The sequence below is a fragment of the Dipodomys ordii genome, unplaced genomic scaffold, assembly GCF_000151885.1.
Source record: "Dipodomys ordii isolate 6190 unplaced genomic scaffold, Dord_2.0 Scaffold142, whole genome shotgun sequence".
In the NCBI taxonomy this organism is placed as follows: domain Eukaryota; kingdom Metazoa; phylum Chordata; class Mammalia; order Rodentia; family Heteromyidae; genus Dipodomys; species Dipodomys ordii.
The window spans coordinates 2326392-2354013 of record NW_012267358.1 but is presented as its reverse complement, the minus strand read 5'-3'; the positions used below and the strand labels follow the sequence as shown (position 1 = coordinate 2354013).

The 27622-nt window shown below is 38.1% G+C and overlaps 1 protein-coding gene across 7 annotated transcripts in view; it reads right to left on the bottom strand.

Annotated features, from left to right (window-relative positions):
* Eda (ectodysplasin A) overlaps positions 1-27622 on the bottom strand; it is a 397427-nt gene that overhangs the window by 369007 nt on the left and 798 nt on the right. The window lies entirely within an intron of this gene.

Below are 27622 nucleotides of genomic sequence, written 5' to 3'. Positions count from 1 at the left end.
TGTTAGTGCATCCTGATGACCAAGACTTTGATTCTTTCAGAATTAAAATGCAAACTACAAACCAAATAGTTGAATTCCTTCCTCAAACCTCTCATTTTCTCCTTTAGCATCTCAGCAGCAGTGTCCATCTGACCTTGTGTCTGATGTACCAGAAGAAAAGGAGCCAGTCTCAGTAATGTGTCATGGTAAGTAAAACAGTGGTTCTTGAGTGCTTCACTTGTTTAGAGTCAATGGTAGGTAACTCCACATGTATATTTTCTGGTCCCTTGTATCTGAAGAGAAACTCATTTAAAATAGTATCAACCTAAAAGTCATTTTATTTATTCATAGGAGATATATGCTGGGAATACTTTAAGTATCATTGGCAGTATGTTCAATGTCTTACATGGCATTTCATTTAATTTTTGCAATAGCTTTCTGAAAGAGGTTATTACTCCTACAGTGAACATAAAATATTGTTTATAATTAGCTATTGATTAGTCTTAACACTTGAAACATAACAGTAAACATGAGACAATATTTTCTGCCCTCATGGAGCTCACTTTCCACATGGGGAGATTTCAAGGGAGAGGTTGAATAATCAGTGATTAATTCTCACCCAGTAATAACAAGGCCAGAATTCAAAAGCAGGTTTGTGAATAAAATGGAAATCTCAGAAATAAATACACACACACACACACACACAATCAATTGGCTTTCCACAAAGGTACTAGAAAAATTTAATGGGGATCAGTCTTTTCCACAAATGATATTATGTAATCTGTGCACTCACATGTAAAAGAATAACTTAGACCCTTTACACCATATACAAATATTCACCTGACAGAGGGCTTGCCTAGTAGGTGTAAGATCCTAGATTCAAACCCCATCATGATAGATAGATAGATAGATAGATAGATAGATAGATAGATAGATAGACTCAAAAAAACAAATGTAAGACCTAAAATTATAAAACTTTCGAAGAAAACATAAAAGAAAAACCTCATGACATTAGATTTTTCAGTGTTTTCCTTATATGGCATGAAAGCACAGACAACAAAGAAAAATAAATAATCTTCAATACAGCACAATGAAAATTTTTCATGTATGAAACAACACAGTGAAAACTCAAACTGTGGAATGAAAGTATTTTCAAAAGACATTATTTGATAGGTGGTTAATATCTGAAATACTTTAAGAACTGTTACAAATTCATAGCAAAAACAACATAGACAAATGATTTGAATGGATTTTTCTCCTAAGGTATACAAATAGCCAATAAGCACATGAAAAGATGTGCCATATCCTAGATTATGAGGCAATATAGATCAAAACTACAATGAGCCTGGTGCTGGTGGCTCAGCCTGTAATTCTAGCTATACAGCAGGCTGAAATAATGTGGTTTAAAGCCAGCCCAGGGAGATAAATCTGAGAGAATCTTATCTCCAATTAGCTAGCAAAAAGCTAGAAAGTGGAACTGTGGCTCAAGCGGTGGAGTGTCAGACTTGAGTAAAAAAGCCAATCAAGAGTGCAAATCCCTGATCTCTAGCCTCAGCACTCACTCTCTCTCTCTCTCTCTCTCTCTCTCTCTCTCTCTCTCTCTCTCTCTCTCTCTCACACACACACACACACACACACAAAATGTTTGCTACTTAACAGTCAATAGGGTACCTATAATCAAAAATATAGATAATAATCATTGGTAGTAAGGATGTGGTAAAACCAGAAACCTAATACACTACTGGTAAGAATGCAAAAAATGGCTCAACAACTATGGAAAATACTTTTTCAGGTTTTTAGTAAACTAAACATAAAATTACCATATATAAACCAAAATTTCTACTCTAAGGTATAAACCCAGATGAACTGAAGACTGGTTTTCAAACAAAATCTATAGATCTATGTTCATAGCAGCATGATTTACAATAGCCAAAAAGCAGAACTAACCCAAGTTCCCATCAATGGATGAATGACTAATCCAAATGTGGTTTATATATATACTAGAAATCATTAAACCAAAAAAGGCATAAAATTCTGATATGTTCTACAAAATGGGTAAAATATTAAAAACACTATGCTAAAATAAATAATCCAGTCCAAAAAGGACAAATACTACATGATGCTATTTTCATAGTGTACTTAGAGTAGTCACAATCATAGAGACACTAAGCAGATTAATGGTTGATGGGGCATGGGGGAGTGGAGAATGGGTTATATAAAAATAGGTTATAAAAATGGCTTCAATTTGGAAGGATGAAAATATTCTAGAAATGAATAGTGGTGATGGTTGCCTAACACTGTGGATGGACTTAGTATCACTGCATTATATACCTAAAATGGTTATAATAATATCTTTTATTTATGTATATTTTACCACCACGACAAGCCAATGTGCTGAGTGCTGGTGGCTAATACCTGTAATCCTAGCCTACTCAGTGGACTGAGATCTGAGAATCACAGTCCGAAGCCATGCCAGGCAGGAAAGTACATGAGACACTTATCTCCAATTCACTACCAAAAAGCTGAAAGTAGAGCTGTGGTAATGCACTAGCCTTGAGCAAAAAAGCTCACGGACAGTGCTCAGGCCCTGAGTTCAAGCTCCAGGACTGGTGCACACACACATACATGAGCGCGCGCACACACATACACACACACACACACACACATACACACACACACACCACACACCTACTGCAAATGGAAAAATAGCTAACTCAATTTAAAATGATTATAAGGATAAGGAAGTCATTTTTTAAACCACTTCCTTGAACTGTAACTCTTCCCTTGAAATTATGTAAAATCTGTTATATGAGTCTTCTCTATCTAGCAAACATTTGGATTCTAAGTGCAAAGAATGTGTGAACCTCTCTTGCTTGTATGTCATAGATTTGTCACTTAGAAATGCCAGCCATCTCTAATACAAAAGGATTGTTTCTTTTCTCCTTTTTCATTTAATTCATTGGTAAAATGTCAACATGGGATAGGGACAATTGTGTCATGTACTAAGAAAGAAAACGTAGAGTTTTCAGGTAAATTTTTAGTTTGTATAGATTATTGGAAGGACAGAAAGCCAAAGTCTTAAGAGACGCATAAATGCTTTTAAAGCTGAATATTGTTTGATAGCATCATCCTCATATAATAGTCAAATGTGCTGAGCAACAGTGGCTCACACCTGTAATTCTAGCTACTCAGGAGGCGAGATCTAAGGATCTCTGTTCAATACCTTCCCAGGCAGAAAAGTCCATGAGACTCATTGCCAATTAACCAAGAAAAAGACAAAGTGGAAGTATGGCCCAAGTGATAGAGTGCCAACCTTGAATGAAGAAACCATGTGAGAGTGTGGGGTTCTGAGTTCAACCCCCACCCCCAGTCCTGGAACAAAAAAGCCTAGCCAAATGTTATCTCATATTGGAAATGTGATAGAATTTGGGGCCCAGTAGAAGGATAGTTTATTGCTTCTACTGCCAGCTACAACCACTAAATAAGAATTCCCTTCAAGACTGACCAAGTATTTTCCTCTTTGCTTCTGCACAGAGTTTTCAGCACAGCACAACGCTTAAAATACTACTGCCACAATGGTGACTGTAAGTATCAGGGGTAGCTAACATTTAGTGAGCACTTACTCTATGCCAAACACTATGATATCATATTCACTTGCATTTTCTCTCATCACAAACTTTTAGAGTAACCACAATATCATTACCTTAGAAATAAAGAAATTGAGAACACTAGTAGGAAACATGTAGTAAATGGTAAACTTGATTCTATGAGGTCCATGTATCTGCCATGTAGACTATCTCTCTCCATAATCCTCTGCTTAGAATGCAAGAATTTTTAAGGTAGTATGTTCCAACCTCAGTCTGCAGATTTTATATGCATAGGTCAGTTCCAGAACTCAGCCTTATTAATTAAGCAGCCTGAGGCAGTGGAACTCCTCTATCTGATATGGATCTTTCCCAAGGCAGCTGGTTCTTTCCCGTAGTACAGATGCCAGGAGCAATTCAGAGACCTTCTTAGTTAGTTCCTTATTTCTACACCAGATAAATATTAGCCTTACTCCTCTCTAAACCATTTGTTAATGGGAGAACACAAAGCTGTATTGAGATTTGTACTTTCAGCCATTTCCTAATATAGCTTTCTTTACACTGATGCATATCTATAGGCGATTTGGCATACATAATATTTGTACTTTCATAAATGTTTTTTATTTTATTTTTATTACATAATACTTGTACATATTAATGAGGTACAACACAATGTTTTGATTTTATGTGCATATTGGATAATGATTAACTGAGGGTAATTAGGATAACTATCACCTTAAACTTTTATCTTTTCTTTATACCCTTGCTTCTATTCACTCTGAGGTTTCTGCTCAATGAGTGTAATAGGAACTTTGAGGGTACCATTTGTCATGCTTTAAAATTCACCTGCTTGAAGGCAGAGGAGCCAGGAAAAGACGGTTTCTTGAAATTCTTTCCAGCTCAACTATTGTGTGATTCCCCAGGGAAATGCTAAAAAAAAAAAAACCCTGCTAATTGGAAAGTCGGTTTGTCCTACCCTTGTCCCACTCGTAACAATGCCACAACCTTAAAACACCCAAGAGCCTGAGAGAGAAAATGAGATACTATGATGGAGCATAATTAACTGTTTGCCTGTCACACCAAGCCCACTAGGAATAGATACTAATGGGATAGATATAATAACCAAAGCTAGAGATGCAAGAAATAAGTTTTGTGTTAACCTGCCTAAGGATTAATAACAAAGTATCATACTCTCATTTCTTCCTTCTAAAGGTTTTAGTATCAAAAAAAATTGGTGGCTCATGCCTGTAATCCCAGCTACTGAAGCTGAGAGCTGAAGATCATGATTTAAAGCCAGCCCAGGCAGTAAAATCTGTAAGACTCATCTCCATTTAAGCACCAAAAAATAAATCAGAAAGTAGAGCTGTGCTTCACGTGGTAAGGTGCTAGCCTTGAGCTCAGGGATAGCACCCAGGCCCTGAGTTCAAGTCCCAGGACACACACACACACACACACACAAAACAAGTTTGGGTACCTACTGTGTACATGGCATTTCTCTATACACTGAATATATAAAGTCATATAAGACATTGACTGGTCAACAAGCAGAGATGGTACAGAAGTTAATTAACATTTACATAGTGTATTTGAGTTAAGTTCAGTGACATGAGTGAGCAAAGACTTCTGTAGGAAAACCAAAAGCATCAATTCCAAACTGGGCCAAGAGTAACCAAAGGAAAATTTTTAAGGGAAGTGACACTTGGAGTTAGTTTTAGGGAAAAAAATTAAACAAAACTAATGACATTTGAGGCAGTAGATGGAAATTAGAGGAGAGGTTGAAACCAGAGGATACCAGTTTGAGGACAGCCCAGAGCAAAAAAAAAACAAAAAAAAGAACCTATCTCAAAAATGAGCAGAACAGGATGATACACAACTGTAACAAGCTATATGTGACTGGAGGTAAGAGGATCATGATCCAAGGCTAGCCTCGCCAAAAAGTACAAAATGTTATCTGAAAAATAGGTAAGCAATAAAGATGGGTATGCAGGTCAAGTGGTAGACTACTTGCTTAGTAAGCTAGAGGTCCCTGAGTTCAAACTCCAGCACAGAGAGAGAGGGGGAGAGAGAGAAAGAGAGAGAGAGAGAGAGAGAGAGAGAGAGAGAGAGAGAGAGAGAGAACAGATACTGGAGAAACAAGAGGTAGAATACATAGGATTTGACATTAGAATGTAGGTAGGGAAGGAGTGAGGGGGAAAATATAAAACAACTCACATTTCTGGCTTAAGAGAAACAACTGGAAGAAGTGATATTCAAATGAACTGGAGAGGAAGAGTAGGTTAGGGGTGGGAAAGAGATAAATGCAGCAAATTGATTTTAAGCTGCCTAGGAGACACTCAAGACATTTCCAATAGAAATTATTCTATAGCTCTCTGGGTATAGAATACAAAAAAGAAGTCTAGACTTTAAAGTCTTTCTCATTTAGAGGAGCATTAAAGACATACATTTAAAATACGTCATGCTGGGAGAAATGAATCAAATAACAAGAGAAAAGCTTAGGGTGTAGTTCTAGGAAATATAAATTTTTAAGGTATTAGCAGAAAAGTGTTTTCTAAACAACCTCAGAATAAACAGAAAAGTAGGAGAAAAAAATAAACAATGCCCACTGACACAGAAACCAAAAGAGGAGACTGTTTAAACAATGAAGAACTGCAATGTAACAGAGAGAATGAGAAGAAATATTTGCAAATCATCTACGAGTTTAGTATGCAGAACACATTCAAAACTCTTACAACTCAACAATAAACAGACACATAGCACAATCTAGAAATGGGCAGAGGATGTGCATAGACATTTTTCCAGAAAAGATATACAGATTGCCAAAAACAAAAGGAAAAGATGCCCAATATCATTAGTCTTTAGAGAAATTCAAATGAAAACTACAATTACAAAACATTGAATATCCAAAATGATAGCTGTAATTAAAAAAAACATATAATGAGAAGTATTGCAAAGATGTGGAGAAATTGGGACCCTTACATGCCACTGAGGAAAATGTAAAATAGTTCAGCAACTGTGGGTGAGAGTTTAGTAGGTAATCAATAAGTTAAATATAAAATGACAATATGATCCAGAATTCCTCACCTAGGTATATATCATCTAAATATTGAAGGCAGTGTATATAGGGCTTGAGAAGTAGCACAGAGGTAGAGCAATTGCCTAGCAGTTTCTGCCAGCAGAAAGCCCTGGATTTAATAGGCAGCAACATACACACATACACACACACACACACACACACACACACACATCACACACATCACATCACATGACAGAAAAGCAGCATTTAAACAAAAAATTATACAACCATAGCCATTGAAACATTATGCACAGTAACCCAGAGGAAATAATGTAAACATCTATCAATAGATGAATAGATGAATAAATAAACAAAATGTGATATATACACACAATGTCATATTATTCAGTCATAAAAGGAAGAAGATTCTGGTACATGCCACAACATGAGTGAACCTTGAAAATATTGTGCCAAGTGAAAATAGCCAGACACATAAGTATACAGTATATGATTCCATAGTATAGAATATCTATAAAAGGTAAATCCATACAAGCACTAGATCAGTGATTAAAAGTAAACTAGCAGATAAAAAGGCTAGGGAAACAAGAACTGGGGGGTGACTGCTAAAAAGTACTGGGTTTCTTTTAGGTATAATGAATGTGTTCCTGAGTTAGACAGGGGTGTTATTTGCATAACTCTATGACTACATAAAAAGTAATGATCTATAATACTTTTGAAGTGTGAATTTTATATATGGATTATATCTCAATTATAACATTTTAAGTATAATATTATTTAAACCTTACATTCAATAAATATTCACTGAACAACAGTAGTCCTTGAAATAGCTTTATCACCTGTAAATTCATTATGTCAAATGAGTTACTCTACTTATTATCAAAAATTTTTAAGTGAAACAGAAAAATGAAAGTGATCAATGACCAAGTTTGAGAAGTAAATTATGACTTTAAAATGCCTCATGATCACTGGTGATCATGTACAAGTACAGACTCAGTACTTGGTACTTAGTACTCAGGAAGATATAGAAATCAAACTACAGAAAGATGAACAAGCCCAGCACTGGTGGCTCATACCTGTAATCCTAGCTACTCAAGAGGCTAAGATCTGAGGATTGAGGTTCAAAGGTAGCCCAGGCAGGAAAGTCTGTAACATTCTTTTGTCCCATTAACCACCAGAAAACTGGACATGGAGCCATGGATCAAAGCAGTAGAGTGCTAGCCTTGAGCAGAAAGAGCTATGGGACAGCACCCAGAACCTGAGTTCAAGCCCCAGGACCAATAAAAATAAATGACTAATAAACAAAAGCATGAAAGATGAACAACCAATTCATGATTAAAATGTAAAGGGAGTAAGTTTATCCCATTACCTCACAAAGCTTAACTATGAAGTGAAATGGGAACTAGTATAGCTTTAGAAAGATGTTAGATCAAAGAAAGTCCCCCCCTCTCTCTCACACACACACATACACACAAGATAAGATATCACTTAGATTGCATGAGAGAAAAAAAAACAGAGAAACATCAGAAATATAAAAGAAGCTGGGCATGGCAGCACACTCCAGTATTTGGGAGGCAAGTCAGGAAGATCACTGGTTGAAGGCCAGCCTGGGCCTCATCAATACAAGAGACAGGTAAAATGTCTGACAAGGGGAAGGACATTGAAAATATGAGAGAGAAAATGATCCAACATTAAAGTGAAACAAAGCACATACTTCTCAAATCATCAGATTGAGCTAACCAGGTGCAGAGAGAAGAGGGAGGAAGGGAAAGGGAGAGAGAAGAGGGATGAGGAAAGAAAGAAGAGGGAAGGAAGGGGAAGAAGGAGAGGAGGAGGAGAGGAAGGAGAAAGCTAGAGAAACAGGTTGCTAGGTAGCAACAAAGCAAGCCAAAACCTAAAGTTACAGTGATTCTAACCTGGTATTCTCTTCAACCCTACTTAATAGTCTTTCATGTACAACTGATGAAGCCAAATGCGAGGCTGATCCTGGGCTAGATTTGGTTTGGTTTGGTTTTTGTTTTATTCATGAAGGAGACCTGGAAACAAGAAGTCAGGAGACATGCAACAGGATGACTGGAACAATAGATTTTAAAAATCTAGGCTAGCTGGGTGCTGGTGGCTCACCCCTGTAATCCTAGCTATTCAGCTAGGAAGTTGAGATCTGAGGATCACAGTTCAAAGCCAGACTGGGCAGGAAAGGCCATAAGACTCTTAACTTCAATTAATCACCTAAAATCCAGAAATAGAGCTGTGGCTCAAAAGGGTAGAGCACTAGACTTGAACAAAATAATGCTCAGGGACAGCACCCAGGTCCTGAGTTTGAGCCCCATGACCAACAACAACAACAGAAAAATCTAGATTACTAAAAACTACTACTACTAAGTACTCCCTAAAGAGAACATAAGCTATTGAACCTTACCTCACATGACTCTGCTCTTTACTTTCATTACAGTAGTAAGAAGTTTCTGATCCATCTGGCTTCCCTCCTATGAGATTTATGTCCCTAGATTTCCCATGTCACTAAAACTTTATCCAACAATAAAAAGGGACTACTCTCAAAGGAAACTGTAGTGCCATTAAAAAAAGGAAATGGAAGCTGGATAATTAATAAAAAGGAAATGAATGATAATTTCATTGTACCTGTGGCATGCTATCACAATAATTGTCATGTGATAAACAGTTATAGACTAAATAAGGCCCATGAGCTGTAAATTTTTTTTATTGTGAGAATACCGTACAGAGGAGTTACAATTACATGGGCAAGATAACCAGCTGTAAAATTTTAATATATTTTATTGTAAAGATGCTGTACAGAGGGGTTACAGTTACATGAGTAAGGTAATGAGTACATTTCTTGTCGAGCATTGTTACCCCCTCCTTTGCTTTTCTCCTATCCCTTCCCTCCCCCATCTCCCCAACTCCTCCCCTGCTCCTGAAGTTGTAAAGTTCATTTCCAACGTAGTGTCTCATGAGTATCATTGTTGCAATGGGTCATCCTGTATCAGCATTTTGTTATTCCCCTTCCCTTCCCCAAATTAGATAAATGTCTATACAAGACACAGGATACCAAAATAAATACAGTGACAACCGGGGATATACCATAGGGGAGCAACATACAAATGAAACAAAAAAAATCACATGGTACATTAAAAACAACAATGACGAAGAAAAACCTCTCAAAAGCTATGTACATATGACCATATAAGATGATGCTGAGCTGTAATTTCTAATCACCAATTCCTTGCTCATGTTGCTCCCTCTGCTGAGAATGTCTACATTCAATTTCACCTAGAATCTAATGTCAGGAAGTTAGGTTATTTTTCTCTCACCTTCAATGCCAAGTACAGTATCTGGCATGTCACAAATGCAGAATTTGGTTTAAGAAAAAATAGAAAAAAACAGGGGCAGAAAGAGAGGAATGGTGGAAGAATGCTAGTTGATGTGTGTGTGTGTGTGTGTGTGTGTGTGTGTGTGTGTGTGTGTGAAAATGGAACCAGCTAACTAGAAAAGATAGGTGCGGTTGAGATAGATGGGAAGGGGGAAAGATGAAAGGAGTGTCACTGATCAAGATGCCTTGTTCTCATGAACTGACATACTGAATTGAAATGTACACAAATGCATTAACCAAAATATGGTAGATTCAGGAAAATATTCAAATGGTGTAATTCCTTAGAAAGGCTAACTCACCATCCAACAAAATAAACACCAGGAATCAGATACTCAAAAATGACAAGGCTAAATTTTATTTTACCCATAAATATTTTTATATTTAATATATATTATAAATACTTTATATTTATATATGTGTTAGTGTCATGTGATAAGACTAAAAATACTTATAAACACAAAAAAAGGACAACACAAGCTTGAAGAAATTCAGTACCATAGAAGAGATTTGTGGTTCGTGCTTCTAATCCTAGCTATCAGGAGACTGAGATCTTAGGATGGCAGTTCAAAGCCAGCCTGGGGCCAGAAAGTCTGTGAGACTGTTATCTCCAATTAACCACCAGAAAACCGTAAGTAGAGTTGTCGTTCAAAGTGATAGAGCATCAACTTTGAGCAAAAAATAGCTCAGGAACAGTGCCCAGACCTCAAGTTCAGCTCCACAACCAACGAGAGAGAGAGACAGAGAGACAGAGACAGAGACAGAGACAGACAGAGAGAGAGAGGGAGGGAGGGAGGGAGGGAGGGTAGGTGGGTGGGCGGGCAGGCAGGCAGGCAATATCATAATCAATCTCAGAATTTATGTCCAGAGAGCAGAGCAAGTATATGGAGGTAAAGAGACAGGTAATAAGTCACCTAAGAAATAACTTTACAACTTTTTTTTAATTGTGAAAATACTGTACAGAGGGGTTACAATTACATGGGCAAGGTAATGAGTACATTTCTTATCAAGCATTGTAGCCTCCTCCTTTGTTTCCCCTTCCCATCCCTTCCCATCCTCCCCGCCACCCCCCCAATCCTCCCCACCCCCCGCACCAAAGTTTTAAAGTTCGTTTCGACATAACGACTTGTACACCTCATTGTTGCAATGGGTCCACCTGTATCCCTATTTAAACCATTTGTTTTTCCCCTTCCCCTCCACAAATCATACCAACATCAAATACAGTGAAAGCAGGGGTTATACCATGGGGGAGGGACATACAAAGCAACAAAAAAATAATCTTATAAACGTGTTAGAAACAATTGCATGAAAGAAAAAAATATTTGAATACCTATCTTAGGGTTCATTTCCCTAACATCAACTTATCTGGCCTTTTCTGCTTGACTCAGACATATACTAGATATTGCAAATAAGGGAGAACATGGGACCTATGTTTGTTTGAGCCTGGCTTACTTCACTTAATATAATTTTTTCCAAGACTTTCCATTTCCTAACAAATGGGGAAATGTCATTCTTTCTGATGGAGGCATAGAATTCCAAGAACTCAAATAACAACAGAAGCTGGAAGGGATGTGGACAGAAGGGAACTTTACAACTTTTTGATTCATACAGATTTACATTTTATTCTTAGGGAAACATTGTGAAAGCTGAAGATATAGTTCAGTGGTACATACATGCCAGCATGCACAAGGTCTGGAGTTCAAGCCCCAGCATCAAATAAGAAGCACTGTGACATGACAGACATGGTGAAACACATCTATAATTCTAATACTTAGGAGGCTGAGGCAAGCGGATCACAAGTTCAAGGCTAGCTAGAGCTACACAGTGAGATCTTCTCTCAAAAATGTGTGAAGGGGACAGGGAAGGTATTATCTTTTCTCTCTTACAAATAAGAGTACTAAAAGGTGATAATTGGTCACTGAAGAGTCAGAAATCACCATTTTATACTCTTTCTACAAGCTTCAGGAAAATTAAAATCTCCAGAATAGACCAAAGCAAGCATGAGGCAGAAACTTAGTTTAACAGGTGGGAGCTAAACTTGGTGAATAAGAAGGCAAAGGCAGGTGGACACTGGTGGCTCATACCAATAACTCTAACTATCCAGGAAGCTGAGATGTGAGGAACATCATTTAAAGCCAGACTGGGCCGGAAAGTCCCTGAGACTCTTATCTCCAATTAAGCATCCAAAAACCCTGTAAGTGGAACTGTGGCTTCACTTTTTGCTTTGAGCAAAAAAGTTCAGGGACAGCACCTAGGACCTGAGATCAAGCCCCATTATTAACACATATGTATGCACATGTGCACACAAATGCACATACACACATAGCGAAGGAAATAGCTGAATATCAAATGGGTTAATTGGACATTTAAAAGGGTGGTTTATGAAAGGCTAGTCTTGCATTTTTTAATTATGAATGGCATTCCTGAACAATTATCTGTAGTATTTAATAATTTAGTAGCAGAATTTCAACATACATACATTGTTGAATTTAACACACATGCATACATTTTATATAGCAAACACAGAGTGGTTATATATAAATTTATCAGGTCATTGTCCTCAGGTCACAAGCCCTATGCTTCATGAACTATGCTAGAAATAGTGAAAAGGCTGGGATTGCTCCCATTGGGAGGTGTCAACCAGCACCATTATAGTACCTAAACAGTTGTAATATATAACACTAAATCAGTGATAATAAGTCTAATATTTAATACTTAAATGCAAACACAAACAAATACAAATATACCCCACACACATACACACATAACCTTGGCTTTTCTCTTGGCCTTTGTTCTTTAACACATTGACCTATCGTAAAACACTGACCCATTCTGTATGATATAAAACTTAAAAAGTACCTACCTTGAGGACATTATCCATATTGCTATATTTCAAATGAGGTATATTAATACAAAAAGGTTTGAGAACTGTGATATATAATAGAGGTGAGTGGGAGTCATTCAAAATCAAACTTTAATGCAGAACTTCTCAAGACTTTAAAAAGCATAATCTTAAGGGCAAGAAATTGAGGTACATTCAGTGTGCAGGAAGAAATGAATTCCAAAGACATTGTGAAGGCAGGGACTTGCAACAGGAAGAAAATCAAGAAATATAATAGTAGGTCAAAGTGAAATATGAATGCTTGCTATGTGGAAGGCTTTTAAAAGATTTGAAATAGGAAAAGAACTGAGAGAGGATGCTCTAGGGTCCAATATTCTTTCTGAGAGACTGTCTGGCCTTAAGTAGAACTCTAAATGGAAGGAATACCTAGAGAAAGACCTCACTACTAACTACCTTAAGGTACCATGAGTCTCCCCACAATCAAAATGTACAGCCGGCATTTAGAGTTCTACATTTAGCATGGGATGTCTTAATACTTTAAGCTGGAAGTACTGTTGTACATCTATAATCCCCACACTTGGGAAACAGAGGCAGGACAATTGTGAGTTCAAGAACAGTCTAGGCTGCACAGCAGCCTAGCCCTGTCAAGAAAAATAAAAAGAGCCAGGCACCAGTGGCTCATGCCTGTAATCCTAGCTACTCAGGAGGCTGAGATCTGAGGATCACAGCTTAAAGCTAGCCCAGAAAAAAGGCCATTAGACTCTTAACTCCAAGTAACCACTCCAAAACCACAGGTGGTGCTGTGGCTCAAGTGGTAGAGCTGAAGAGCTGAGGGACAGTGTGCAGAGTTCAAGCCCCACAACCGACAAGAAAAGGAAGACTAAAGATTTGTATTGTAGGTGTAGGAGATAAGAATTTTAAGAATCAGACTCTGTTTTCAAAATTCTTCCCACCTAATTGATGAAACAAGATAACCTACAAAATAGCTGGATGGCAAGTCAGGGATTGGAGAGTTTTGAGATGGATAGATGAGCAAGGGATAATTCACCACGGAGGAGAAAAAATTTAAGTTCATTTGTAAAAGCTCTGAGAGTTCCCAGAGTCATTTGGAGGGAAGGTCATTGATGTTAGGAAATATGTGAACAAAAGTCAGAGAATAGGATATCTGCCCATGGACCAGTCTGGATAAAATAGGATTCAAATAAAGGATGACTAGTTGAACAAAGCAGTTCAACTGTGGAGAGGGGCTTGGAACATTTAAGTATAAATTGTAAGTAGTATAAATTCAGGCTGGGTAAGGTTGTTCATGACTGTAATCCCATATACTTGGAACATGGAAATCAGAAAGGTTATGCTTCAAGGCCAGCTCATGTAAAAAAAAAAAGTGAACACTTATTTGAACCAATAAGCTGATGTAGTGGTTCACAATATGATCCCAGCTACATGGAAGGCCATACATAGAAGGATAGTGCGCCAAGGCCAGCCCAGCAAAAATGTAAGATTCTACCTAAAAAATAACTGAAGTGAAAAGTGCTGGGGCATGATTTAAATGGTAAAGCACTTCTCTAGCAAGCACAGGTCTTGTACCACCACCACCACCACCTCCAAAAAAGGGAATGTGTAAACATTCTTCAGGCCAAGAGCCAGTGGTTCATGCCTATAATCCTAGCTACTCATGAAGCTGAGATCTGAGGATCACAGTTCAAAGCCAGCCTGGACAGAAAAGTCCCTGTGAGACTTTTCTCTCTAATTAATCACTCAAAAACCAGAAGGGGCATTGTGGCTCGAAGTGGTAGAGTACTAGCCTTGAGGACAAAGAGGCTCAGGAGCAGTGCCCAGGCCCCCACAACCAAAAAAAAAAAATTCTTCAATAGTCAATGGGAAACAGTGAAGTTTTCTGAGGAGAAGGAGAAATAAAAAAGTAGCACTTGAAAAAATGTTTAGTGGAGGTGTGATGTGCAGAAGCATCAGGGTACAAAACAAGTCTCTGGTCCAGAATCAATGCAGGGGTGATGGAAGAAGGAGCTAAGGAAGAATCCAGATTCTCTTGGTTGGGAGGAAATAAGAAGATTATCTAAGCCAAACACAACAATCAGAATTATAGCAGTGGGACTAAAATGGTGGGGGGGGGGTAGGGAGAAATGCAAGAGACATCATGAGCAGTATAAATCAATATCATGAAATATGGATCAAATTAGTGATTGCTAAGTGCAAATAGCAAGGCAAAGGATGAAGTAAAAACAAAACAAAACAAAACATCATGCCTCCAAAATCCTAGATCAAACAAAATTTGGTGTATGAAGTAGGGGGGGGGGGGAATGGAGATGAGTTCAAGTTAACTTACTAAAGCTGAGATGAAAGCTGGAATTCCAAGCAGAAACAAATGACTCAAAGTAAAAATGTCCATGAGACTTTTATCTCCAACTAATCACCAATAAGCAGGAAATGGAACTATGGCTCAAGTGATAGAGCATCAGCCTTGAATGAAAAAGCTAAGGGGCAGTACGCAGGCCCTGAATTAAAGCTCCAGTAGGAATACACACAAATAAAGATCATCCCCTTATATGTTGACACTGTCAGATTCCCCCAGCATAAGCATTAAGACTAAATACACAAGTGCTCTAGAAGCAGGTTCTAGGCCTAGAGCTTCATGTATTAATCTAAAATCCTTAGTAATGTTCAAACTTTCATTGCCCTGGTAAGCCTCTGGTGTGGCAGGATGCAATAAGAATAACTATCACAAACCACAAAATAAAATTCAGAAGTAATTTCCATTTGAAAATCAATTTCATTGTGGCTGTCTGGTTTCAACCCCTGCTACACACCATCACTCTAATAAAAATTACTATTCATCTCTCAAGCACAAGACCATTGACAGGTGGATGTACATGAAGAAAATTACTCAGCAGCCTATTATTTTAAAGTGGTTTCAGCTAGAAGTAGGGAAGTCCCTAGGAAGCCACAAATGACAGGGACTACCCTCTTGCCTTGGTTATTCCAAGCACACAGTGCTAAGCATCTGGCTGAGAAACTGACAACTGAAATGGAATTCCTTTTCCTGCAAAAGGCATACAGTTCATAAATTGATTTTTCAATTGGTATTCCACAGAGATGCTCATTGACCATTCAATAACACTCAAGCTCTTGGGTCAATGGTTATCAAAAAGTAGGCTCAGTAACACAAATGACAGAGACCTAGAAACCTGTAACAGGTGACTAAAGTTAAACACAGGAAGGTAAATCTCATCTTGTCTATACTTTAGATTTTGTGTGTGTGTGCGTGCATGCGTGTGTGTGTGTGTGTGTGTGTGTGTGCATGTGTGCACACACGCTGGTCCGAGGTACTCAGGGACTGGGTACTGTCCCTAACCTTTTTTTTCTCTCTCAAGGATAGCTCTCTCTACCACTACAGCCACAACTCTACTTCCAGCTTTTTGGTAGTTTATTGGATATAAGAGTCTTACAGACTTTCCTGCCTAGGCTGGCTTCCAACTGTGTTCCTCAGATCTCAGCCTACTGAATAGCTAGGATTACAGGTATGAGCCACTGGCACCTGGCCACTTTTATGACTTCTTAAACAGCAGTAAGTTTCAAATGGAGATGAGTGCCAGCATCACTTGGGAAGCCTTTATTTGAAACTATTATACACCATGATCTGATTATGCGTCAATGTGTCCAGAGACATGGATTTTTAAAAAAAGTTCTCAGGCAAGACCAATATGCACCCCTGGTTATGAACTACATTCATAGATGATCCATATGATATATTTTAGCTCTACAATTCTGAAAAAGAATTCTAAGCAGGATCTGAGAGTATTTCTATCAGAGAGTAAAGGAGAGATGAGGGGAGAATGTGGAGAGAAGGAGAGGGAAATGATTCTGGGCCAAGATTCTTGATTACTATAGACACTGGACCCTGTCTTAGCAACTGTTTTGTGTTGCCATCACAGAATATCACAGATTGTGTGTCCTATAAAGAAAAGGAATTAATTTCTCACAGGTCTGAAAGCTGGAAAAGCCAAGAGCATGACACCAGAATCCTCTGGGGACCTTTGTACAGTATCACTTGATTGAGAAAGGAAGGGGTGAAAACATAAGCTAGAAAGATAATGGGAGCCAAATTTATCCTTTAATCAGGAGCCTGCCTCCATGATTCCCCTTCTCACTCCTGTGATATGGCACCCATTCACTCATGAGGACAGAGATCTCATGATCTTACCACTCTTAAATGTTCCACCCTTCTTAAAACTGTTACACTGGAGATAAAATTTCAGTGGAGATTGAAGTTTGCAGGGGATATTGAACCAGAGCAGGCTCTAACCACACCAAATGAGTCACAATTCCACATACCATAGATTCTCACTCTTAAGTGCACATCAGCCACAATCATCAGTTCAGATTTTTCAGATTACACATGAATGGACTGTCATCTCTGAAGCTTATGATTGGGTGGATTTGGGGGTTGGGTACTGTCAAATCCATTAGGAGAAAGTTGTGGGATAATTGGAATTAAACAGTCTTGAGGATTCCTTTCCTATGAAGATAAATATGATTCCGAAGCAACCAATACCTCTTACACATTTATTCATAATCTTTTTTTTTTTTTTGTCGGCTGTGCGACTTGAACTCTGGGCCTGGGCTATGTCCCTTAACTCTTCAGCTAAAGGCTAGCGCTCTACCACTTGAGTTACAGCGCCACTTCCGGTTTTCTGGTGGTTTATTGGAGATAAGAGTTTCACAGACTTTCTTGGGCAGGCTGGCTTTGAATCTCAATCCTCAGATCTCAGCCTCCTGAGTAGCTAGGATTACAAACAAGTGTGAGTTACCGGCGCCCAGCCACTTTATTCATAATCTTTATGCACCAGACTCATTTTAAAAAAACTAATGGGGGAGGGGCTGGGAAGGTGGCACAGTGGTAGAGTGCTTGCCTTGCATGCATGAGGCCCTGGGTTCGATTCCTCAGCACCACATAAGAAAAAAGAAAAAAGCCGGAAGTGGTGCTGTGGCTCAAGTGGTAGAGCGCTAGCCTTGAGCTGAAGAGCTGAGGGACAGTGCCCAGGCCCAGAGTTCAGGCCCCACGACTGACAAAAAAAAGAAAACACTAATAGATTTATTTAGATGTAATTCACATGCTGTAGAATTCACTCATTTTAGATGCACAATTCAAAGATTTTTTAGGAACTGAAATAAATTGTGGCACTTCATGATGCCTCTTGCTTCATTTTCTTTTTTCTTTCTTCCATTTGCATACACTGAATATACAAGGGGCATTTCATTAGGACATTTCCAGACATCTTGCAACTTTTTCTTTCAAGTTTCACTGTTACCACCCTGATGGTGGTTAAATTACCTTTGGAATGCTTTCATACCCCAGTAAGTACCCATATTTAGTGAATCTTCATTTCCACCACTCACCACAAACCTCCAGTAATCTAATTTTTGTGTTTATATTTATCTGTTCTGGACATTGCATACAAATGGAATCACACAAAATGGGTTTTTTTGGACTGGCTTCTATCACTTAGCATAATATTTTGCAGCTGTTTCTTTACTTCTTTATTAGCATAATTCCATAGATACAGATGCACACAGTGCACTTTGAACAAGTTCACCCCCTCTGTTATATTTCCTTAGACCTCCTCCCCACAGTTTTCAAACAGTATTTGGTGGGTTTCACTATGCTGCCATCATATAATATATAATGTATTGGGATCCTCTTTACCCTTTAGTACCCTCTCCTTTCCCTCTTTCAATCCACTAATCCCTCACACATAGTTCCCATTTTATACTTATATCATCATCGTCATCATCACCATTATTTTAAGTATAGTTTCCATATATAAGTGAAAACATTTTTGGCTGAGTTTGGCTTATCTCACTAAACATAAAAACTAAAGTTCCATTCACTTTCCTGCAAATGACATAATGTCATTCTTTAGGGCTGTATATGTACATTTTCTTTATCCATTCACAGGGTGATGGGCACCTACGCTGATTGCACAGCATGGCTATTACTAACTCTGCTGCAATAAACATCAGTGTGATAGAATGTCTCCTGTATGTTGATTCACACTTATTCAGATATATTAGCATAATATTTTTGAGGTTCAGCCATATTATAGCATGTACCCATTCTTCATTCTTTTTTATATATTTTTATTGTAAAGATACTGTACAGAGGGATTACAGTTACATGAGCAAGGTAATGAGTACATTTCCTATCGAGCATTGTTACCCCCTCCTTTGTTTCTTCAATATATACAATATATCGATATATACAATATGTTATATAGAAGTATTATCCACATTTTGTTTACTTGTCAGCTATCCAGATTCTTTTCACTTTTGGGGTATTACAAATAATGCTGCAATGAACATTCCAATAAAGGTTCTTACATTTTTACTTCTGTTTTTTTTTTTAATTTATTTACTTTTAATGGAGTCTCACAGAGTTTTCTGCCTGGACTGGCCTGGAACTGTGATACTCCCAATCTCAGCCTCCCATGAGTTTTGGGTTACAGGCACACAGATTGCACTTGACTTTGGTTGAGAAGGGGTCTTGAAAATTTTTTTGCCTAGGCTGGCATTAAACCACAATCTTCCCAATCTCAACCTCCCGATTAGATAGGATTACAGGTGTGAGCCATTGATGCTTGGTTTCTTTTGCCTAACTTGTTTTGTATGACTATCATTACATTCCAAAAGTCCCAAGTCAATTCTGAATACAATTATTTATCAATAACAAAGTATTCTGTAAACATTTGTGACAGTCTAATCCATAATATTTCTTTTCATTTTTCAAAGTTTTCTTTTGAGAAACAAAGTTTTTTCCCAAAATAACTCATTTCTTTTTTGAATTATGTATTTGGTGTCACACCTAGGAAATCTTTGCACAGTTTGAGTTCTGAAGATTTTCTATGTTTCTATGGACATGTGAGAGGATATAATTAAAGCCATATTTTCCAGATGGAAACTTAGGAAGGAATTGAGAAATGAAAAATAATTAAAAAGGTAAACATGATCCAGGGACCAGTGATTCAAACCCATAATCTTAGGTTTTTAGAAGGCTGATATCTGAGTATCACAGTTCAAAGCCAGCCTGAGCAGAAAAGTCTATACAACTCTTATCTTCAATTCACCACACAAAAAAGCTGAAAAGTGGAGTCGTGGCTCAAATGGTAGAGCACTAGCCTTAAGCAAAAAGCACAGGGACAGCTCCCAATTCCTGAGTTCAAGCCCAAGGACCAGCACACACTAAAAGGTAAACTTTGCAGCAATCTAAATGAATTTGGTGACTATACACCAACAATTATAATACCTTGTATGGATTAAGAGCTGTACCATTTAATGGTTTATTTCATTTAATATAATTTTCCTTAGTTTCACTCATGCTGTCATAAACTACAGGATTTCTTTCTCTTGAATGGCTAAATAATAAGGAAAAATCACTAGGATGGGTGTCAGTGGCTCAGGTCTGTAACCCTAGATAATCAGAAGGCTGAGATCTGACAATCACAGTTCAAAGCCAGCCTAAGTAGGAAGGACTGTAAAACTCTTATCTCCAATTAATCACTAAACCGCCAGAAATGAAGTCATGGTTAAATTGGTAGAGGACCAGTCTTGAGCAAAAAAGTTCAGGAACAGCACTAAAGTCCCCAGTTCATGCCCCAGGACAAGCACACATGCACATATGCACGCACATTCACTAGCAAAAGAAACTGCTGAGCCAAGTACTGGTGGCTTACCCCTGTAATCCTAGTGACTCAGGAGGCTGAGATCTGAGGATCGAAGTTCAAAGTCAGCCTAGGCAAGAAAGTCTTAACAACCAAAAAAAATGTTGGAAATGGAGCTGTGGCAGAGTACTAGCCCTGAGAAAAAAGCTCAGGGACAGTGCCCAGGCCCTGAGTCCAAGTCCTCGGATCAGCACAAAAAAATGAATGAATGAAAGAGAGAGAAGGGAAGGAATGAAGGAACGAAGAAAGGAGGAAGGGAGGGAGGGAGGGAGGAAAAGGAAAGGATAAAAGAAACTTTAAATATTTGACAGAGCTCTAAGTACCATGCAGAAGGCCCTGAGTTCAAGCCCTTGGAATACATAAATAATAGCAAATCATGAGTTGTTACTATAAACCTACCCACCAGAATAGCTATGATTAAAAAAGACTGACAAATATTAGGGAAGATGTATAACATTTGCAAAACATAAACAGAACTTGTCAGTCACTTAGAAAAGCTATCATTATCAATAACATCAAAAGTATGTATTCACCATGACCCAGCAACTCTAATGCTAGGTATTTACCCAACAGGAATTCAGATGCATGGAATCCAAAGATACACATAGTAACAGTCATACTTCATAATAACTCCAAACTGGAAAAGCTGCATATTTATTAGCAGTAGAATAAATTCATAAATTATGACATATTCGAACAACAGAATATGTACAAATACAAGTAAAACCCACAGCTGTATGCAATGTAAATGGATATCACAAATATAATGTGGATTAAAGAACACCAGACCCATGTGGCTCAAGTGGTAGAGTTCCAGTCTAGCAAACAATCTGAGCAAGCATGAGACCAGAGTTCAAACCCTGGTACCAGGAGGAAAGAGAGAAAAGAAAAAAGAAAAGAAAAGGGAGGAGAAAGAGAAAGGATGAAACATAAATAAAATTAGATATACGGGTAATTCATAATATATCATTCTTTGAGGTGATTATCCATAGTGTTATATCTATAAGTATATATGTACATATATATGTGAATACATACACATAAGTGCTTCTCTAATATGGGTATCAAATTTTCTAAAAGTTAAATCCAAAAAAGTAAAATATTTACTTAGTCAAAAGCAATTTGTTTCTATTTAAGGTACATCACCAAATCTTCTAAAAAGGAATGTTGTTATTTTCTCCCGATAACAATGCCCCGTTGACTACTTTTCTATGATTACATTAACAAAATATACCTTTCCAAAGATTAATAAACTGCATGAATTAACAGATTTGTCAAGATTAACAAAAGGTAATAAAACAAATATCAGACCCAAAAGAATATATGGTTTATTTATATAAGGTTCAAAATGGACCAAATTATATGATGCTTTAAATAAATCTTGTGTCTTAACACTTAGAAGTCCGGGCTGTCATTAATTTGGGAAAGTAAGGATGACATGTGATAAAGATAGGGTAGAATTAGAAGTGGTGAGATGCTAATAAATTCTATTTCTTGACCTGGCTGGTAGTAACATAAGCATTTTCACTGTGTAATAATCATCAAACTGTATAATTTGTGATCTGTGTATTTTTCTGTGTGTGTGTTATAATACTTCAATTTTAAGAATTAATGAGAAAGAAAAAAGACTTGAAATGAGGACCTAAGTGCTAGGCATTTATAGAGGATCAGATAAAGACTGTCCTCTGTAAGAGCCACCCTGCAGTGAAAGCAAAAGGGTTTCTCTTCATTATGTTCTTGGAATTAAATGACTTCAAAAGTTCTACAGTAGAAAGACAACTTCAAATTACAGATCATTTTGTCCCCACAATATCTAAGAGAGAAAGAGAAAGATGAAACCTAAAAGCAAATAAAACATCAAATGATATATTATAGAAAGCTTTTTTTCGCCATCTTATGTGGTAATGAAACTGTGGTATGTGAAACTGAGAAATGGATCACACACTTAGGACTCTTCTCCATTTCAATTTCTAATTATTTTAGAAACCAGTGAAACATTACCAGTGAAACTATTTACTCACTTAAGCATAACTGACAGTTCAGAGGTTTAGCAAGATCTAGGAAAACAGACCTGTTATGTGAAGAGAAAATGTTTTTGTTTAAATAAACATTTCCAAAGTCCTAAAATACTGTACAGCTCAACAAGTATTTGAAAACTCTAAGTTTAAAGACACAAGATTTATTCAAAGCAACACTAGCAATAACAAGAGTATGGTCCCAAGACAAGTTATGGTGGTGGCTTACAGAATTAAAATTGGTGACAAAGAAAATGAAATGGGTATAGTGAAACCAGTCTGTCAAAAGCCTTGAATAAAGGCTGGCACCTGTGCCCCATGCCTGTAATCCTAGCTACTCAGGAGGCTGAAATCTGAGGATTGCGGTTGGAAGCAAATCAGGGCAGGAAAGTCTATGAGACTCTTATTCTCCAATTAACCACCAGAAAACTGGAAGTAGCATTGTGGCTCAAATTGGTTTAGTGCTAGCTTTGAGCACAAAAGCCCAAGGACAACACCCAGACCCTGAGTTCAAGAGCAACAAAAAAAAAGAAAAAGCCTTGAATGATATACCAAAATGTCTGGATTTAAGCCCAGAGAAAAATATCATAGCTGAATCCCATATCTCTAAAATTACTTGTGAATTTATTCATTATGCCTTTCTTGAATCACCCTGAATGACTCGTAGCTATTTTCTGCACCAATCCACCTTAACATAAGTAATATCAACATGGGCACATTAATGGTCTATCTATCTAGTCGTACTAAGAGATATCTTATAAAATGCTAAGGTTGACTCCCATGATATTATCTATAGTTAGGAACAAACCTCAAATATCTCTAAAATGCCTAGTAAATTCTTACTAACCTACCCATAGTTCAGACTATCATCTAAAGCAATGAGTTGAATGACATAGAATATTTGTTTCCTTCCCAAAATAATTTTTCAAGCATTAAAAATATCTCATACTTAACACTGTGTCTGGAAAATAGACTTTATGTTTATTGAACTTAAATTCTAAATCACACCAACATATTAACCATATTCATTTCATGGTTTGGAAGCCTTTGATCATATTTCTCTCTCCACAGTTCTTTCCACAGCAACAGAACAACTAGAAAATCTCTCTTTTTGACCAATTTCATTGGGTTTCTGTGACTTTTTTTAAATCAGTTATTAGGTTTTCCTTGAGAATCAGACACCAGAATTTTCTGTAGGTGAAAATCTACTTTTGATCTTTTACGTGGAAAAGACATAGGCTTTGTTTTGTTACTGCTGTTATTGACAGTTAAAGATGTTTGTACATAGGCTCTCACATTTGTTAAGCAAGCAATTAATCCCCAGCCCAAGCCTGTTGTTCACACCTTTCCAAGTCTAGTCACCTTGTTTTTGCTCTCAGAGCAATATCATGACTAGACCTGCTTTGCTATAGACTGATCCACCATGATTTTTAATTTTATTTTTATATTCGTTTTATGTGTATACCAGTATTGGGGCTTGAACTCAGGACCTGGGTGCTATCTTATTTGCTCTTTTGCTCAAGGCTGGCACTCTACCACTTGAGCCACAGCTCCAGTTCTAGCTTTCTGGTAGTTAACTGGAGATAAGAGTCTCATGCACTTCCCTGCCTGGACTGGTTTTGAACAACAATCATCAGATCTCAGCCTCTCCTGAGTAGCTAGGATTACAGGCATGAGCCACCAGTGGCTGGTATCATTTTTACATACCTTAATTGTCTAATTTAGACACTAAAGCTATGTTTGTATCTGAATACAGCCACTTAGCTCCTCCCACTGAAGGTAGTCATAATTCCAAAAGGTCTGATATAAACTCACTTTTTATCATCAGCAACTATGTCTCCATTTGTGAGACTTTTCTAATATTTTCTGAGGAGAATTTTTGCTGATTTTACTACTTTATGTCTTCACCACCCTAACTTCCTTCTTTATCCTGTTTTACTTTTTTTTAAAGTCTGATATGTATATACCTACAGTGATTCTAAGTCCCTCAAGAAAGGGATCTCATAAGAATAAATGTAGCTCGGTGCCAGTGGTTCATGCCTATAATCCTAGCTACTCAGGAAGCTGAGATCTGAGGATCATGGTTCAAAGCCAGCCCAGGCAAAAAGTCCCCATGAGACTCTTATCTCCAATAAACTGCTAAAAATCAGGAAGTGGCACTATGTGGCTCAAAAGGTAGAGCACTAGCCTTAAGCACAAAGAGACTCAGGGACAGCACCTAGGCCTTGAGTTCAAGCCCCATACCAAGGGGGAAAAAAGAATAAATGTAGTTTTAGTTGGCCTAACTGTGACCTTACACAATGTAGTGCCTCTGACTACTATGCTTACCAGGTTTCATGAGCTCTTTCTGAAGTTTATTCTCATCAGCTTGACTTCACTCCATAGAGGTAAGCTGGTGAGAAACCTGAATGAATTGCCCATTGGAGGGTGCACCTTCTTTTTCATCCTTCCTTCCATCCTTCCTTCCTTCCTTCTTTCCTTACTTCCTTTTTCCTTCTTTAAGTAGTTGTACAAAGAAATTCCAATTCAACATGTCAGTATGTGGGTACAATGCATCTGGATCACTGTCACCCCTTCCATTGTTCTCCCTCATCTCTCCCAACTCCCTCCAACACCTCGTTACCTGCTTCCATTTCCACACATGTATATTGAATATTATGACTATATTCACACACTCTTCCTCTCCCATTCATCTGCTGGAGGGTGTACTTTGTATCTTTTTTTCTCTCTAAGAGTTGCTGTAACAGCAGCTGTTGTGTTGAAAAACTAAAATATAAAAATATGACCTATGTGGACAAATCATACAAAACTTTACTTCCTTAATTATGAATCAGAATCTGTCAGCACAACTTAGAATTTTGACTGTCAGCAGATACTGCAATCAAATGCCTCTGCAAAACCAGCAGAGGGTGCACCAGGGCACTAGAAATTTTACCCAAGATGTAGCAGTATTAACTCAACTCTAACAGCCAATCAATATTTTCTTTATTCAGATTATTTATTTATTATATACTAAAACTAGTATCTTGAAGAGATACTTAAGTTGAATTTGGACTAAAAATTCACTTAAAGTATTATTCCATTTCTCCTGAAAGTCAAGTTCAGGAAAAATGAGGAACTCATATTTAGTCTGGTCAAAATGTAGGGAGGATAGGACAAGATAAGCCTTTTACTTCCTAAAACTTTTACTAGGGAGCTCTGTACTGTCACTTCCAAAAGCCTCAGCAGGTAGGCTGCTATGATAGAACAGGCATTGAACTAAGAATTACGAAAGCAAGTCCATTCTATTTTTTACTCTTAGGCAAGTCACTTCCCCCTTAGGGCCTATGCATTCTGCAAGGGAATCCACAAAATGTATTAAAATGGCCCTTACAGTAACAACAACAAATCTCTATTTCAAAATCAATGCCAAGAAATATAAAGAGCCAGTGTCGTTTAAATGTAAAGAGCCACTGTTGCTTAAAAAGACTAAAACAGAAAGAGTAAAGGACAGAAGATAAGCTTTGGTTAAATGTAGACAGAAGTATTTTAGGGCTAGGCAAAGGGCAGGCCACTAAATGCCATAACAGACGTTTAAGAATCCCATGGCATCACAGAAGCCCCAGAGTACAGCTGTCCTGCTAATCCTCAGTCTATAAACATGGGTCTCTCCATCTTAAATGCCAAAGTCTTGGCCATCATTTGACTAAAGACCTTGAATTCTCTTATATTTGCACAGAATATCAATGTGCAGCTAGTAAGTATTTCTACTAGACATTGGGAAACAGATAAAGGAACCAGAACCCTAGCTAAGTATCATGTAGTTACAGTGTTTAAAGTTTCAAGTATGAGAAGCATGTCTGCTGATTCTCTTCTTTGATAAGCTGTTATATAAGTTGGAGTGTGCTCACAAGACATTTTTAGGCTCTGGATAACTTTACAATGCACAATGTAGAAAAGAAAAGTTGTCAGCCCTTACATTAATATTGTTATTATCATGAACGTGTTGCCTGTGTCAAGTGTATAACTTTGGATAGGAGGTCAGCACAGAACAGATGAAGTTTAAAGAGTTATGACAACGACTGTGGATATGGTAGTAAATATAATAAACTTGAGTCCCTCACCTCAGGAACTTTTATTTGGACATTTTGCCTCTTCTCCAAAAGGTGCAAATTCACTCTTACACTTTCATCACCTCTAAAGGATGGTGGCTGCCTCTCCTAACTTTCACATAAGTAACAAAATATGGCAGTCGAGACAATACTTACATTAAGTGCACTCAATGTACTTGAAGAAAGGGCTAGAAAAAAAGTTGAAAGCTAATAGTTTTGTAAAAGGGTTGAAACAGCATAAAGATCCTCCCCCCCCAAAAAAAATAAACTAATATTGGGAGCCAACTCTAAGTGATCAGTCCATCAAGAGCTTCCTGTTGTAAGCTAGCAGTAATGAAAATGCTTCCTGTGCACCTTTCACAGGGCAACCTCACCCGCCCTCCGAGGGAGAAAAAGGAGGGGGGGGGTCAGGACCGGCATGCAAAGGGTGAGTTTTTATTTCCATAGATTTTTGAAATTGCTGTTCAGAAGTTGTCTAGCAAGACGGCATTTTTCTACCAGAATTCCTCAGGGGCGCTGATCCTCACTCGAACGTCGAGGACAATCAGTGTCAAGTTGCAGGTAAAGTGTGAACAAGCCCATGTTGTGGTCAGCGCCCAAGGACCCCGAGGAGAGCGCGCTTAGAAGTTGTTGGAACAGGCGTGGAGCAGTTCCTACAGCTGTTTACAGCCCAACTCCAAAGGGGAGCCTGCGAGTGCTGGCACCAGCTCCGGACACGAAAAAACAAGCGCCTCGGCAGAAGTACAACACCTCCCCAGGAGCACGAGGGCCCAGCTCCTTGCCGTTAGTCGGCCAGGGAGCCAGCGCGGGCACCTCCTCGCCCTGCCGGCGCGGGACGGTTGCCAACTTTCTCCAAGCAGCCCAGAGCCGAGGGCGGCGGGCGAAGGGAACAGTTTGCAACTTCAGAAGACTGGAGAGCGTCCCGATGAGCCCAGAAGGGGACCAAAGACAACCTGCCTCGG